The sequence below is a fragment of the Saccopteryx leptura genome, chromosome 2 (genome assembly GCF_036850995.1).
Source record: "Saccopteryx leptura isolate mSacLep1 chromosome 2, mSacLep1_pri_phased_curated, whole genome shotgun sequence".
Taxonomy (NCBI): Eukaryota; Metazoa; Chordata; class Mammalia; order Chiroptera; family Emballonuridae; genus Saccopteryx; species Saccopteryx leptura.
This window is the reverse complement of record NC_089504.1, coordinates 149,880,423-149,898,018: the sequence shown is the minus strand read 5'-3', so window position 1 is coordinate 149,898,018 and position 17,596 is coordinate 149,880,423.

The following is a 17,596-nucleotide window of genomic DNA, read 5'->3' as shown; positions in this document are numbered from 1 at the left end:
AGGCTCATAGAAAGTCACCTTGAGAGCAATTGGCTCCCAGCCCTGCCTGATTACGCTGGTGGCTCTGACTGCCAGAGCCTTACCCAGAGCCCTGCATAGAGTGGGGATAAGGTGGGGATTTGCCAGCTCTTTGAGCCTCTTACTCCCCAGCCAGAGGCAGCGGCAGCCTCATAGCTGGATCATTAGGCTGGTAATTCAGGAAGGAGAGACTAGGAGAGAGGCTCTGGGAAAACGGACTCTCTCTTTGTTGGAGCCTGCAAACGCCAACAAGCCTTGACTACCAACGAGACTGAAGCCTAATGTATGACATCGTCATAGAGTCTCATCAACTGCAAATCTCTACCTAAGCATGCCACAGGGGCAGAGCCTGGGGAACAGAGTCACCGACCAGGAAGAGGGAGAGGAAAGAAAAAGGAAGAGGTTAACCTCTCAAAATCAAGAAAAATCCACAGACTTTATAACTTGTTCCACTATTTTTTTGTTTCTTTCATCTTCTTCCCTTTATTATTATTATTTCTATTTCCTCCACCTTGTCCTTTTATTCTCTGCCAGACTAATTCTGTCCTCTTCTTGAACTACACTACCCATACGTGTTACATTTTATTTCTTTTCTTTTTCCTTACTCTTCATGAAGGTTATACTCCAAAACCCTTAACTCTCTCTCTCTCCCTCTTTTTGTTTTTTTTCTTTTTTCTTCTTTTCCTTTTCCCCTTTTTATTTCTCCCTCTCTATTAGTTTCTTCTTTACTTTTCCTCTCATTCAATCCTCAATCATGAACAAATTATCTAATTTGGGACTCAAGTTTTTTTGTTTGTGCCATTTTAAGTGCTTTTTACCTCGCTTTTTAACTCATTAGCATTCCTCCCAACCCAGGATCTCCATTCTATTAGTTTTTGCTCCACTTAATACAATAGTTTTTTTTTTCCTTTTTCCTGTTTCCCTCTTATCCCTCTCCTTATACCTCTTAGTCGACCATCACTTACAAGCAAATCATTTTATACTTGACCCAATTTTTTTCCTTTTTTGCATTTTGTGGGTCCCTACTTCATTTTTGCCCCTTGAACACTTCCTCCCAACTCAGGCCCTCCGTTATAGGCAGTTTTTGTTCCATTTAGCATAATACAATTCAAAGTTCATCATGATATTTTTCTAAGGAAGAGGGGAGAGAGAAAAGAGAAGAAAAAAGGTGGGGGGAATAATAAAATATTATTGTTTTTTTTGTGTTTTTTTTTCTCAAAATTTTTTTCTATTTGTTTTACTTTTTTTTTTTACTTTTTATTCTTTATCAATTCTCATTAGTGCTATCAACAAGACCACCCTCAGATGCCATTAAGAAAAAGGAAATCAAATATCATGGATACAAAACATTAAGAAGTAGCACAGATAGATGGGGAAAAATCTATGGAGAAAAAATTTAATATGTTGAAAACCTTGAAGCTAAATGACAAAGAATTTAAAATAGAAATCCTAAAAATACTCAGAGATATACAAGAAAACACAGAAAGGCAATATAGGGAGCTCAGAAAACAACTCAACAAACACAAAGAATATATTACCAAGGAAATTGAAACTATAAAAACAAATCAAACAGAGATGATAAACTCAATTCATGAACTAAAAAACGAGGTAACAAGCTTAGCTAATAGAACAGCCCAGATAGAAGGTAGGATTAGTGACATAGAAGACAAGCAACTTCAGGCACAACAGAGAGAAGAAGAGAGAGACTCAAAAATTTAAAAAAATAAGAAAGCCATACAGGAATTGTCTGACTCCATCAAAAAGAATAACATAAGAATAATAGGTATATCAGAGGGAGAAGAGAGAGAAAATGGAATGGAGAATATATTCAAAAAAATAATAGATGAGAACTTCCCAAGCCTGATGAAAGAACTAAAGCCTCAAATTCAAGAAACAAACAGAACTCCAAGTTTTCTTAACCACAACAAACCTACTCCAAGGCACATCATAATGAAATTGGCACAAACCAACGACAAAGTAAAAATACTCAATGTAGCCAGGGAAAAGAAGAATATAACATATAAAGGAAGGCCTATTAGATTATCATCAGATTTCTCAGCAGAAACTCTACAAGCTAGAAGAGAGTGGACCCCAATATTTAAAGCCCTGAAAGAGAGGAACTTTCAGCCATGAATACTATACCCATCAAAGTTATCCTTCAAATACGAAGAAGAAATAAAAACATTCACAAATACAGAAAAGATAAGGGAATTTATCATCAGAAAACCCCCACTCCAGGAAATACTAAAGGGGGTTTTCCAACCAGATTCAAAGAACAAAACAAAACAAAACCGCAAGTAAAATCTCCACCAAGAACACAATATAACCAAATTTAAACTGTGACAACAAAAGCAAAAAAAAAAAAGGGAGAGGACCGAGATTAACAGTAGCGAAGGACGATGAAGTGCAGAAATACTCACAAGATAGGGTACTACAATGAATATGATAGGTATCCTTTTTACTTAATGGTAACCACTCTTGAAAAAACCACCACAGAAGCACATGACTTAGAAAAAGTAGCAACAGAGGAAAGAAGTATGGAATACAACAAACAAAAACAAATGATAGAAAAACAAAAGAGAAGAATCAAACAAGATACAAAACTAACAGAAAGCAATTTATAAAATGGAAATAGGAAACCCACAAGTGTGAATAATTTCACTAAATGTAAATGGATTAAACTCACCAATAAAAAGACACAGAGTAGCAGAATGGATTAAAAAAGAAAATCCAACTGTATGCTGCCTACACGAAACACATCTAAGCAACAAGGATAAAAATAAATTCAAAGTGAAAGGCTGGAAAACAATACCCCAAGCAAATAACATCCAAAAAAAAGCAGGTGTATCAATACTCATATCTAATAATGCTGACTACAAGACAGAAAATTACTCAGAGACAAAAATGGTCATTTCATAATGATTAAGGGGACACTGAATCAAGAAGACATAACAATCCTTAATATATATGCACCAAACCAAGGAGCACCAAAATATATAAGACAGCTACTTATTGACCTAAAAACAAAAACTGAAAAAAATACAATCATACTTGGAGACCTCAATACACTGCTGATGGCTCTAGATCGTTCATCCAAACAGAAAATCAATAAAGATATATTGGCCTTAAAAGAAACACTAGAGCACCTGGATATGATAGACATCTACAGGACACTTCATCCCAAAGCAACAAGAGTATACATTTTTTCTAGTGTACATAGAACATTCTCAAGAATTGACCATATGTTGGGCCACAAAAATAACATCAGCAAATTCAGAAAAATTGAATTGTACCAAGCATATTTTCTGATCATAAAGCCTTGAAACTAGAATTCAACTGCAAAAAAGAGGAAAAAACCCCCACAAAAATGTGGAAACTAAACAACATACTTTTAAAAAATCAATGGGTCAAAGAAGAAATAAGCACAGAGATCAAAAGATATATACAGACAAATGAAAATGACAATATGACATATCAGAATCTCTGGGATGCAGCAAAAGCAGTATAAGAGGGAAATTCATATCACTTCAGGCCTATATGAACAAACAAGAAAGAGCCCATGTGAACCACTTAACTTCACACCTTAAGGAACTAGAAGAAGAAGAACAAAGATAACCCAAAACCAGCCGAAGAAAGGAAATAATAAAAATCAGAGCAGAAATAAATGAAATAGAGAACAGAAAAACTATAGAAAAAATTAACAAAACAAGGAGCTGGTTCTTTGAAAAGATCAACAAAATTGACAAACCCTTAGCAAGACTCACCAAGGAAAAAAGAGAAAGGTCTCTTATAAACAAAATCCAAAATGAAAGAGGAAAAATCACCACAGACATCATAGATATACAAAGAATTAATGTAGAATACTATGAAAAACTATATGCCACCAAATACAACAATCTAGAAGAAATGGATAAATTCCTAGAACAATACAACCTTCCTAGACTGAGTCATGAAGAAGCAGAAAGCCTAAATAGACCAATTAGAGGGAGGAAATAGAAAAAAACTATTAAAAACCTCCCCAAAAATAAAAGTCCAGGCCCAGATGGTTATATAGTGAATTCTATCAACATTCAAAGAAGACTTCGTTCCTATTCTACTCAAAGTCTTCCAAACAATTGAAGAAGAAGCAATACTTCCAAACACATTTTATGAGGCCAACATAACCCTCATACTGAAACCTGGCAAGGATGCCACAAAAAAAGAAAACTACAGACCAATATCTCTAATGAATACATATGCTAAAATACTAAACAAAATACTGGCAAATTGAATACAACAACATATTAAAAAAATAATACACCATGATAAAGAGAGATTCATCCCAGAATCTCAAGGATGGTTCAACATACGTAAAATGGTTAACATAATACACCATATCAACAAAACAAAGAACAAAAAACACATGATCATATCAATAGATGCAGAAAAGGCATTGGATAAAATACAACACAACTTTATGTTTAAGATACTCAACAAAATGGGTATAGAAGAAAAATATCTCAACATGATAAAGGCCATATATGATAAACCATCAGCCAACATCATATTAAATGGCATAAAACTTAGGACTTTCCACCTTAAATCAGGAACAAGACAGGTTTTCCTCTCTCTCCACTCTTATTTAATAAGGTGCTAGAAGTTCTGGCCAGAGCAATCAGACATATCGGAAAAGAAGAAATAAAGGTATTACTTTTTGCAGATGATATAATCCTATACATCGAAAACCCCAAAGACTCCACAAAAAGATTATTAGAAACAATAAACCAATACAGTAAGGTTGCAGGATACAAAATTAATATACAAAAGTCCATAGCCTTTCTATATGCCAACAATGACCTATTAGAAAACGAACTAAAAAAAATAATCCCCTTCACGATTGCAACAACAACAACAAAAAATACCTAGAAATAAACATAACAAAGAATGTAAAGGACCTATATAACAAAAAATACAAAGCATTGTTAAGGGAAATCGAAAAAGATACAATGAGATGGAAAAATATTCCTTGTTCTTGAATAGGAAGAATAAATATAACCAAAATGGCCATATTACCCAAAGCAATTTATAAATTTAATGCAATTGCCATCAAAATTCCTATGACATTTTTTAAAGAAATGGAACAAAAAATCATCAGATTTATATGGAACTATAAAAAACCCAGAATAGCCAAAGCAATCCTAAGGAAAAAGAATGAAGCTGGGGGCATTACAATACCTGACTTTAAACTATATTATAGGGCCACGACAATCAAAACAGCATGGTATTGGCAGAAAAATAGATACTCAGACCAATGAAACAGAATAGAAAATCCAGAAATAAAACCACATATATATGGTCAAATAATTTTCGATAAAGGGGCCAACAACACACAATGGAGAAAAGAAAGCCTCTTCAACAAACAGTGCTGGGAAAACTGGAAAGCCACATACAAAAGAATGAAACTCGACCCCAGCTTGTCCCCTTGTACAAAAATTAATTCAAAATGGATCAAAGACCTAAATATAAGACCTGAAACAATAAAGTACATAGAAGAAGACATAGGTACTAAACTCATGGACCTGGGTTTTAAAGAGCATTTTATGAATTTGACTCCAAAGGCAAGAGAAGTGAAGGCAAAGATAAATGAATGGGACTACATCAGACTAAAAAGTTTTTTCTCAGCAAGAGAAACTGACAACAAAATAAAGAGAAAGCCAACTAAATGGGAAATGATATTTTCAAACAGCAGCTCAGATAAGGGTCTAATATCCAAAATATACAAAGAACTCATAAAACTCAACAACAAACAAACAAACAATCCAATAAAAAAATGAGAAGAGGACATGAACAGACACTTCTCCCAGGAAGAAATACAAATGGCCAACAGATATATGAAAAGATGCTCATGTTCATTAGTTATTAGAGAAATGCAAATCAAAACTACAATGAGATACCATCTCACACCTGTTAGATTAGCTATTATCAACAAGACAGGGAATAGCAAATGTTGGAGAGGCTGTGGAGAAAAAGGAACCCTTATTCACTGTTGGTGGGAATGTAAAGTAGTACAACCACTATGGAAGAAAATATGGTGGTTCCTCAAAAAACTGAAAATAGAACTGCCTTATGACCCAGCAATACCTCTACTGGGTATATACCCCCAAAAACTCAGAAACATTGATACATAAGGACACATGTAGCCCCATGTTCATTGCAGCATTGTTCACAGTGGCCAAGACATGGAAACAACCAAAAAAACCTTCAATAGATGACTGGATAAAGAAGATGTGGTACATATACTCTATGGAATATTACTCAGCCATAAGAAATGATGACATCGGATCCTTTACAACAAAATATTGGGATCTTGATAACATTATATGGAGTGAAATAAATAAATCAGAAAAAACCAAGAACTACATGATTCCATACATTGGTGGGACATAAAAACGAGACTAAGAGACATGGACAAGAGTGTGGTGGTTACCGGGGGTGAGGGGTAGGGAGGGTGTAGGAGAGAGAGGGGAAGGGGGAGGGGGAGAGGCACAAAGAAAACTAGAGAGAGGGTGGTGGAAGACAATCTGACTTTGGGTGATGAATATGCAACATAATTGAATGAGAAGATAACGTGGACATGTTTTTTTGGAATATATGTACCCTGATTTATTGATGTCACCCCATTAAGATTAATAAAAATTTATTTATTAAAAAAAGAAAAAAGAAATTGAATATAGCTTGCATCTATATTACAGTGCATATAAAATCAAAACCTTAAAATTAAAGAATTTCAAGATGGTTTTAGAGTAACTAGAAGAAACATTCCTGTGTTCCCAGCACCAAACCAGATTTACCCCTACATTATAGAAGAATCAAACTGAAGTCTAGCTGAACAGAAATGTTATAACCAAGGATTTACACAGAGGTGGATTAAGGTTGGTTGAGGCCCTGAGTGCAGAAGAAAACACTGGACCTCTTAAAAAAAAGTGAGAGACAAGAAAAATAAAAATACATGTAAACCATATTTTTAAATAAATAAAAAATATTATATACTATTAATGTTAAACCAAATATAAATATGTTAAACCAAATATAAAATATGAAACCAAACTTGGTGTCATTGGAAAAAAGTATAAAGTTGGGATTCTGTGGGGCTCTTCAGAAGTCAGAACTCAAGGCACATGCCTGGTATGCCCGCCGTTAAACCGCCTCTGGATTAAAGAAGAAGCTACATAGAGACTGTTAAGAAGGATGCAGACATGGAAAGGTCTAGTTTCCACACTGCCATGTGGTGGCTGAGAAGCCAGAGGGACATCTCAGCTACAAAATTCCCTCCTAATCAGGAGCAACAGAGACAGGAAGGGAAGTCCACATAGAATCTGGTAGTGAAAATCAGATGGGGTTCAGTCCACTTGGGAGTAAAGGGAGTCTGCTAGAGACCCAGATGCCATCTTCCCAGGGTTGAGCACTCTTATTGTTACAGCACCAGTCAGAAAGTGCACTGCCTGGCCTTCCAACTCCTGAAGACACCATTCTGTTATGCTCAGGTCCTGTTGTGCTTAGGGTGCTAATTATCTGAAGAGCTGTGTAGATTTGGAAAGTGAACCATGCTCCCTTTCCTTGAGCACAGATCCAGAAATCCTTCCCCCCAATTAAATCACTGGGCCTGCCCTACCACTCTGTGATCCCACCCTGCTGAGTTCAGTTGCCCAGGGGTATCAGAATGCAGTGCAGAGTTGAAACTGTTGGAAGTACTGTGTCCCAGGGAGGCTTTTGTCCAGGAATCAGAGAGGTGGGTGCTGGGTTGTATAGTTATATCACAAGAGAGACACTCCTCTCTCTCCTGTAGTATCCTGGGAAGAAGTGCCTTCCCCCTTCTATAGACAGTTTGGATCTGCCCTCCTATATCAAAGTGGCCCCATCCTGCTGACATCAGTTCTACAGTGAGAAGGGATGACTGCTTAGAGATGGGACATTTGGAGTGTATTTCCCTCAGAGACTATTGTCTGGGACCAGAACAAGATGTTTGGCTCCTCCTGTAGGCTCAGCCACCATCACCCTCAATGGGAGACTCTTTTGGTCAGTTTCCCTATCTCCACTGGCTCTGCACTGCTGAGCTTGATCCTGCAGAGGGGATGGCCAGCTGCACCCAACCTGAACCTGCAGTGTGCTTCTCCTGTGGGAGCTAGAGTTGGAGACTCTGTCAGAGACTGAGTGATTTCACTCTGGAGTAGGGGCCACTTTCCCCTCACTGAGTGGCTGACCCATAGCACCCAAGTATGGCACCCACCAGCCCCATTCTCCTGATTCTGTTTGCCTTGACTTACTGAACTCAAGACCTGTGGAAGGGTCCATGGGTCAAGGCCAGCCTGAGCCCACTCAACAGTCTTTCTTTGGAAGACTCTAGAGGAAATCAGGCAACCTCAGAGGGAGGCAGTATACCTGACAGGTAGGAGCAGACCTAAGGGAACCTTGGATGTTTTATAGATCTGTTCCCAGCTCTAAGCTGGTAGAAGCTAACCTTTGTACACAGATTGGCCCCTCCCATGCATACCCAGGCCCAGTTGACAAAGCCACAAACAATGAATAGCATAGTAGCTCCAGACAGGTGGCCCAAGGCTGGTAACACAATGATTGGCATTGACTTGTACCTGAACCCTGCCCAAGTGGGTCCAGAACCAAATAACCAGTAGTGGGCTTCAGAGCACACCACAGCTTGACCCAACTAGTTACACCCAAAATAGGAACAAATAAATATAAAGAAAATCTTGATAGACATTAAGGGAGAGATCATCAACAGTATGTTCATAGTAGGGGATTTTAACATTCCCACTGACAAAACATCTACAAGGCTAGAGTGACCTTAAACAACACAATGGATCAGTTGGATTTCATTGATACTCACCGAGCATTTCATCCCCAAACAGCAGAATATATATTCTTCTCAACTACGCATGAAACACTCTCAAAGAATGTTAGCACACAAAATAAGTCTTAATAAATTCAAGAAAATTGAAATTATATCAAGCATCTCCTCTGACCACAATGGTATAAAACAAGTTATCAATTACAATTTTAAAATACTGAAAAACATTCTAACACATGAAGGCTAAATAAACATGTCATTAAATAATGAATGGGTTAATAATGAGAACAGGGAAGAAATCAAAAGTTATCTGAACTCAAATGAAAATGAACACACAACAACTTAAAATCTATGGGACACAGTGAAAGCAGTCCTGAGAGGGAAGTTCATAGCATTACAGATCTACCTCAAGAAACAAGAAAAATCTTAAATAAACAACGCTATACTTAAAAGAAATAGAAAAAGAATAACAAACAAAGTCCAGAGTAAGTAGAAGGAAGGAAATAATAATGATCAGAGCGGAAATAAATTACACAGAGACTAAAAAAAATACAAAAGATCAATAAAACCAAGATCTGGCACTTTAAAAAGATAAACAGGATTGGATAACCTCTATTCAGACTCATCAAGAAAAAAAAGAGAGTATCTAAATAAATACAATCAGAAATGAAAGAGGAGAAGTAACAACTGGCACCACAGAAATACAAAGGAGTGTAAGAAAATACTGTAAATGACTATATACCAGCAAATTGGACAACCTGGATAAATGAATTAATTCTTAGAAACATACATTCTTTCAAAACTGAATCAGCAAGAATCAGCAAACCTGAATAGACCAATTACAACTAATGAAATCAGAGCAGCAATATAAAAACTCCCAGCAAGCAAAAGTCCTGGACAAGATGGCTTTACAGGTGAATTTTACCAAACATTCAAGGAAGACCGAACACTTTTCCTCTCAAACTATATCAAAAAGTTCAAGAGAAGGAAAGATTTCCAAGCTCTTTTCATGAGGCCAGTATTATCCTAATTTTAAAACCAGAAAAGACTCCACAAAGAAAGAATATTAAAGGCCAATATTTCTAATGAGCATAGATGCTAAAATCCTCAACACAATATTAGCAAATCAAATCCAGCCATTAATTAAAACAATCATACACCATGACTTATTCTGAGATTTATTCTGGGGATGCAAGGTCGGTACATATTTACAAGTCAATAAATGTGATACAACACATAAATAAAACAAATGATAAAAATCACACAATTATATCAATAGATACAGAAAAAAACATTTGATAAAATCCAGTACCCAGCCTGACCAGGCGGTGGCGCAGTGGATAGAGCATTGGACTGGGATGCCCAGGACCCAGGTTTGAGACCCTGAGGTCGCCAGCTTGAGCGCGGGCTCATCTGTTTTGAGCAAAAGCTCACCAGCTTGGACCCAAGATCACTGGCTTGAGCAAGGGGTTACTCCGTCTGCTGAAGGCTCACAGTCAAGGCACATATGAGAAAGCAATCAATGAACAACTAAGGTGTCGCAATGCGCAACGAAAAACTAATAATTGATGCTTCTCATCTCTCTGTTCCTGTCTGTCCCTGTCTATCCCATTCTCTGACTCTCTCTCTGTCTCTGTAAAAAAAACCAAAAAAACAAAAAACAACAAAAATCCAGTACCCATTTACTGTAAAAACTCTTAACAAAGTAAGAATAAAAGAATCATACCTCAACATAATAAAGGCCAGATATGACAAATCCACAGCCAATATCATACTCAAACGGGCAAATGTCTGCTTTCACCCCTCTTATTTAACACAGTACTGGAAGTATTAGCCACAGCAATTAGAAAATAAGAATAAATTAAAGGCAGCCAAATTGGAAAGGAAGAAGTAAAATTCATTATTTACAGATGACATCATATTGTGCATAGAAAATCCTAAGTACTCTACCAAAAAACTACTAGATCTAATAAACAAATTTGGCAAAGTTGCAAGATACAAAATCAAATTAATATTCAGAAATCAGTGGCATTTTTATTCACCAATAATGAATGACCAGAAAGAGAAATTAAGAAACAATCTCATTTATTATTGCAACAAATAAAATAAGGTACCTAGGAATAAATTTAACCAAGGAGGTAAAAGACCTCAGATAATTATAAGATAGTGAAGAAAGAAATTGAGGGAAGACAAATAAATGGATGCATATACCATGTTTATAGTTAGGAAAAATTACATCATTCAAATGTTCATACTACCCAAAGCAATCTACAGACTCAATGCAATTCTTATTAAAATACCAATAGTATGTCTCACAGATATAGACCAAATATTCCAAAAATTTACATGGAACCACAAAAGACCACCAAAGAGCCTCAACAATCTTGAGAAAGGAAAACAAAGTTGAAGTTACCACACTACTTGATATCAAACTGTACTACAAGTTTACAGTGATCAAAACAGCATGGCACAATAACAAACACATAGATCAACGGAACAAAATAGCCCAGAAATAAACCCATGCCTTTATGGTCAATTAATATTTGACAAAGGAAGCATGAACGTACAATGGCATAAAGACAGTTTCTTCAATCAATGGTGTTGGGAAAATTGAACAGATAAATGAAAAAACTGAAACTAAATCACCAATTTACAATATACACAAGAATAAATTGAAAATGGATTAAAGATAAATGTCAGTTGCAAAACCAAAAAAAAATCTTAGAAAAAAAAACAGGCAGTAAAATTTTGAACATTTCTTGTAGCAATATTTTTTTCTGACATATCTCCTTAGGCAAGGGAAACAAAAGAAAAATAAAGAAATAGGACTACATCAAACTAAAAAGCTTTTGAATAGCAAAAAACCATTAACAAAATGAACAGGGAACCCACTGAATAGGGCAACATATTTGACAATGATACATCTGATAATGGTTTTAATTTCCAAAGTATGTAAATAATTTATACAACTCAACACCAAGAAGACAACCCAATTAAAAATGGGCAAAAGATCTGAATAGACACTTCTCTAAAGAGGACATATAGATGGTCAATAGACATATGGAAAAATCCTCAATGTCACTAATCATCAGAGAGATGCAAATTAAAACCACAATGAGATATCAACTTGTGCCTGTCAGAATGGCTATCATCAATAAATCAACAAAAAACAAGTTTTGGGGAAGATGTGGAAAAAAGGGAATCCTATTGCACTATTGATGGGAATACAGACTGGTGCACCATGATGGAAAAAGTATGGAGTTTCCTCAAAAAATTAAAAATGAAATTGCCTTTTGACCCAGAAATCCAACTTCTGGGAATATATGCAAAGAAATTCTAATTCAAAAAAAATACATGCATCCCTATGTTCATTTTAACATTATTTAAAGTAGCCAAGATTTGGAAGCAGCCCAAGTGCCCCTCAGTAGATGAGTGAAAAAAGCTGTGATACATTTATACAGTGGATTACAACTCAGTAAAAAAATAAAAGAAAAAAAAGGGGAAATCTTATCTTTTGTGACAGCATGAATGGACCTGGATAGCGTTATGCTAGGTGAAATAAACCAGTCAGAGAAAGACAAATACTATATGGTTTCAGCCATAAATTGAATCTAATGAACAAAATAAACTTACAAGCAAAATAAGAGACAAACTTATAGATTGAAAGCAGGTTGACAGGTATTTGGTGGTTGTTAGTGTGGGGGTTGAGCAGAAAAAGCTCATGGATACAAACAACAATGTGTTGATTGCTGGGTGAAGGGGGTGGGGATGGTGGAGGAGGGTAGAGGAAGGATAAAGGGTGATGGGCAGGGTCATGACTTGGGGTGGTGACTACGCAATACAATACAGATGATGTGTTGTAGAATTGTACACCTGAAACCTGTATAACTTTGTTAACCAGTGTCATCCCAATAAATTAAATGGAAATAAATAAATAAATAAATAATGTTTATATCAATGTATTGGTTGGTCTTGGGATATTAGTGGTGTGTTGACCACGGATAAGAAAATGCTGCCGGTGACCTCACAGAGCTGACGGTCAAGGCTTGCCTCGGCAGTACTCAGGGCCTCCATCTCCTAATTTTTCTACATTTAAATTTAATGTTTTCAAAACTTTAAATATTATTAAATATATTTATAAAAGTAAATTTGTAAATCTAGTCTTTAATGGTTATCTAAGTACCAGTGTAAATAATCAATATTATACAGTCATGTGCCACGTAACATTTTGGTCAATGATATATATGATAGTGATTCCATAAGATAATAATGAAGCTGAGAGATTCCTATTGCCTTGTGATACCATCGCTGTAATAACATCATAGCACAATACATTACTCATGTGTTTGTGGTGATGTTTGTAGGTGTAAACAAACCCACTACACTGCCAGTCATATAAAGCATAACACATACAATTATGTACAGCATGTAATACCTGATAAGGATAATAAATGATGTTACTAGTTTATGTTTTTACTATACTACTCTTTTATTATTATTTGAGTCTACGCTTTCTACTTATATAAAAAGTATCTGCTGTGAAACAGTATGCTGTGTTAAACCACCAACAGCCTCACACATTTTGTGTTTACCATGTTCCTTGATTGCATCATTTCTTTTGTGCTTGATTTAATCTTGTGTTGTTGTATAAATTTAGTACAGCCTGAATATACAGTGTTTAGAATGTCTACAGTGGTGTACAGTAATGTCATAGGCCTTAATATTCACTCACCATTCATACACTGACTCACCCAGAGCAACTTTCAGTCCTGCAAGCTCCATTCATGTTAAGATTTATACAGGTGCACCATTTTTTAAATGTTTTATACAACATTTTTTTGCTGTAACTTTTCTTTGATTAAGTCTGTTTAGATATATAAATATGTACCACTGTGTTACAATTGCCTTCAGTATCCAGGACAGTAATATGCTGTAAAGATTTGTAGCCTAGGAGAAATAGACTACAGGGTCCTCAGGTTACAACAGTCTCAACATATGACGTTTTGAGTTTATGATGCTCATGCCCATAAAAACTTTAAGAAATTGAGATGTGAGTGTTTTGGCTCATGCTGGTAGTGTCGTACTTACAGCCTACGTGGGCAAACTAGTTTGCTTGTGCATAGTGAAAGAACACGCAGCAACGCGGCATATGAGTGCAGGAGTTGGCATCCCCCAGTACGCTTACCTTCGCCATTTTTGACTGTTAAAAGCACAAGTGTTCCATCTGTGTTGCTTTGTTTGGTGACTTTTTGGCCCTTAATATGGCTCCTAAACGAAAAGCAGAGTCTTTGGATGGTAGTGCTTTAAAGAAGAGGAAAACCATCATGATGGAAGTGAAATTAGAATTGTAAAGAGATCAGAAAAAAGAGAATCAGCAACAAACATTGGCCCTGTGCTAGGCCTTAGCCGCTCTACTGTAGCAACAATTATCAAGGATAAAAGACCGTATAATAGAGCATGTAAAGGGATCAGCCCCTATGAAATGGACTGTGATTACTAAGCAGTGAGGCTGCATGATGATCAAGATGGAAAGATGGCTAGTTTTGTGTCTGGGAGACCAGCACCAGCGGCATGTACCAGTTAATCTAATGTTGATTCAGGAGAAGGCTAAATGATTGTTTGAGGCAATAAAAAGTGAAGAGGGAAGGGAGTGAAGAGTTTGTAGCTAGTGAGTGTTGGTTCATGTGTTTCAAAGCTCGTGCCAACTTGCATAACCTTAATGTACAGGGTGAAGCTGCTAGTGGGGATAAGAAAGCAGCAAGCAGATTTCCTGATAGGTGTCTAAATTAATTTAAGGGGAGGGCTACTGTGCTGAACAAGTGTTTAATGTTGATGAGACAGTGTTTAATATTTTGGAAGCGTATGCCTAACAAGACCTACATCGCCAAGGAGGAGAAGAGAGCGCCAGGCCATAAAGCTGGCAAGGAGAGACTGACTTTGCTTCTTGGGGGGAATGCTGCAGGTGACTTTAAACTCAGGCCTCTGTTGGTGTACCAGGCAGAGAATCCCAGGGCACTAAAGGACATTTGGAAGGGTCAGCTACTTGTCCTCTGGAGGTCTAATAAGAAGGAGTGGGTGATGCTTCAGATTTTTGAGGAGTGGTTTTCCAGCCATTTTGTGCAGCAGTGAAGGACTACTGTGTTAGCAAGGGGCTACCTTTTAAGGTGTTGTTAGTGCTGGACAATGCCACTGGTCAGCCTGCCCACTTGACTGACTTTAACCCAATGTCAAGGTGGTTTACCTTCCATCTAATACCACTGCCCTTTTACAGCCCATGGACCAAGGCGTCATTACCTCTATCAAGACCTACTGCCTCTGGAGGACATTTGCTACGCCTTAATACAACTGTGAGGACAAGAACCTGACACTCAAAGACTTTTGGAAGTCTTATAACATTTATAATGCTGTGCAAAACACTGCTTTTGCCTGGGATGAAGTGAGGTGAACAAACTTAAATGGTGTGTGGAAAAATCTGTGTCCCCAGGTTGTGTATGACTTCTATGGCTTTGAGGAGTCAGTGGAGGCTGTAACAGAGAAGGCTGTTGCCATGGGTAAACAGCTTAATTTGAAGATGGAGCCTGAGGATGGCACAGAGCTACTGGCATCACATGGAGAGGTGCTGTCTCCTGAGGACCTCATTCAGCTGTAAAAAAGCAGCTGATTGAAGAGGAAGACATAGAAACCCCAGAACCTGAGATTTACTACCAAGGGTTTGGCAGAAGGTTTTTCTATGGTTGAAGGTGTGTTGGTAAAATTTCAGGCTGAGGATCCCAGCGATGACAAATTCAGTAAGGTCTTCAGAGCTGTTATGGATGCTTTTCAATGGTATAGGCAGATTTTGGAAGAGAAGAAGTCATCAACCTCCACACTAGCCTAAAACAATTCTTATTCTTATTTTTTTTTTTTTATAAGTGAGAGGCAGGGAGGCAGACAGACAGGTTCCTTGCATGTGTCCTGACTGAGATCCACTCGACAAGCCCCCTACAGGGTGATGCTCTGTCCATCTGAAACTGCTGCTCTGTTGCTTGGCAACTGAGCTATTTTAGCACCTGAGGCAAGGCCATGGAGACATCCTCAGTGCCTGGGGCCAACTTGCTTGGACCATTCAAGTCTTGGCTGTAGGAGGAGATGAGAGAGAGAGAAAAGGGGGAGAAGTGGAGAAGCAGATGGTCACTTTTCTTGTATGCCCTGACTGAGAATCGAACCTGGGACTTCCACACACTGAGCCAACCAGCCAAAACCTGGAACAATTCTTTAAGAAGGTAAAGAGGCCTGCAAATGATCCTATACCCTCTACCTCAGCTGCTTCTTGAGATGAAACACCTGTAGTACAGGCAGAATCATCTCTAGCATCTCCTGCATGTTCCTTAGGCAATCCTGACTCAGTATTTCCAGCACCTTCTGCAGGTTCTCCTGCCTCTCCAGCTTCCTCCTCCCAGTAGGTCACTCTCTCCCACCTTGCAATGCCCCTTCCAGTGTGCAAACCGACCACAGGAATAAAGGTAAGAAATTTTTTTTATACTAACTTTTGTCACTTTTTCTGTTTCTACAATATAGTGTATTTACATCCTTTTCCTTTTTCTGTGGCTTAGTTGTGTTTTTATGTTCTATATTATGATTTTACAACTGTGTTAGGATAGGTAAGTGACTGAGGCTAGGGTGTGTTTCAACTTACACCAAAATTTGGGTTATATCACTGTTGTAGAAATGGAATTATGTCTTAACCCAAGGTCTCCCTGTATACTCTATATCCTAGGAGTGTCGTGGACTATAGCAGAGATTTTCAACCGCTAGTCTACAGACTGGCAGCCAGAAATTTTGTGCTGATCTGCAAAAGAGTTATCCACCCTGATGTTGTGTGAAGATTATAGACCCAATGATCTTAGTTGAATTCATGTATGCTCAGGGTTATTTCTGCCTTAATGGTTTCCAAAGTAATTATTATTTTTATAGGTTTCCAAGCATAAAAATATTGAAAACCACTGGAACATACCATCTAGGTTTGTATAAGTGCACTCTGATGTTAGCATCACAACAAAATCGCTTGTTGCATCCCTGTCCATAAGTGGCACGGGACTGTATTTTATACATTAGTTAGATCTATGTCTGCATGCATAAATTTAAGAGTATTGTGAATTTTTAAATGTTGTAAATTGTTTTCTTCAGAAACCATATGCAACAGTTTTGAATGAGCTTATTGGTGAGTATCTTCCAGGCCACAATTTGGAATATCAAAAGAAGCAAGAAAATTGATACTCAGTACTGTTGGGAAATGATTCTACTTATGCGAGAGAAAGGATGTCAAGTTCATTTGTCTTTCTCTTATACCTAAGTACTTTCACTGCTCAAGTCTTCTCCTTACTCAAAACACAAGCAATGGCACAATCTTGACGCATTCGGGACAGTCATATGCTTATAGTTTAAGGACATAAGGCAAGAGATACAGAGAAGTTTCCCTGGGGGCCTGAAGTATGTTAGTCTTAACAGTGATGTTTAGAATTACCAGACATGTGCATGCACTGAATGCCAGATCCTAAGTAACAGAGTTCATGAGCTATTTAATAAAATGTGTGCATGTGTTGTGACATAGTGTCATTATTCTTTACATATTGTCACCTAAATGAAACCCTTGCTTCCTCTAGCATGAAACCTTGAAATCATCCTGGACTCTTTTCTTTTTCTTACATCTTATATCAAATTCATTTCCTAAATCTATTGGCATTAACTTCAAAGATA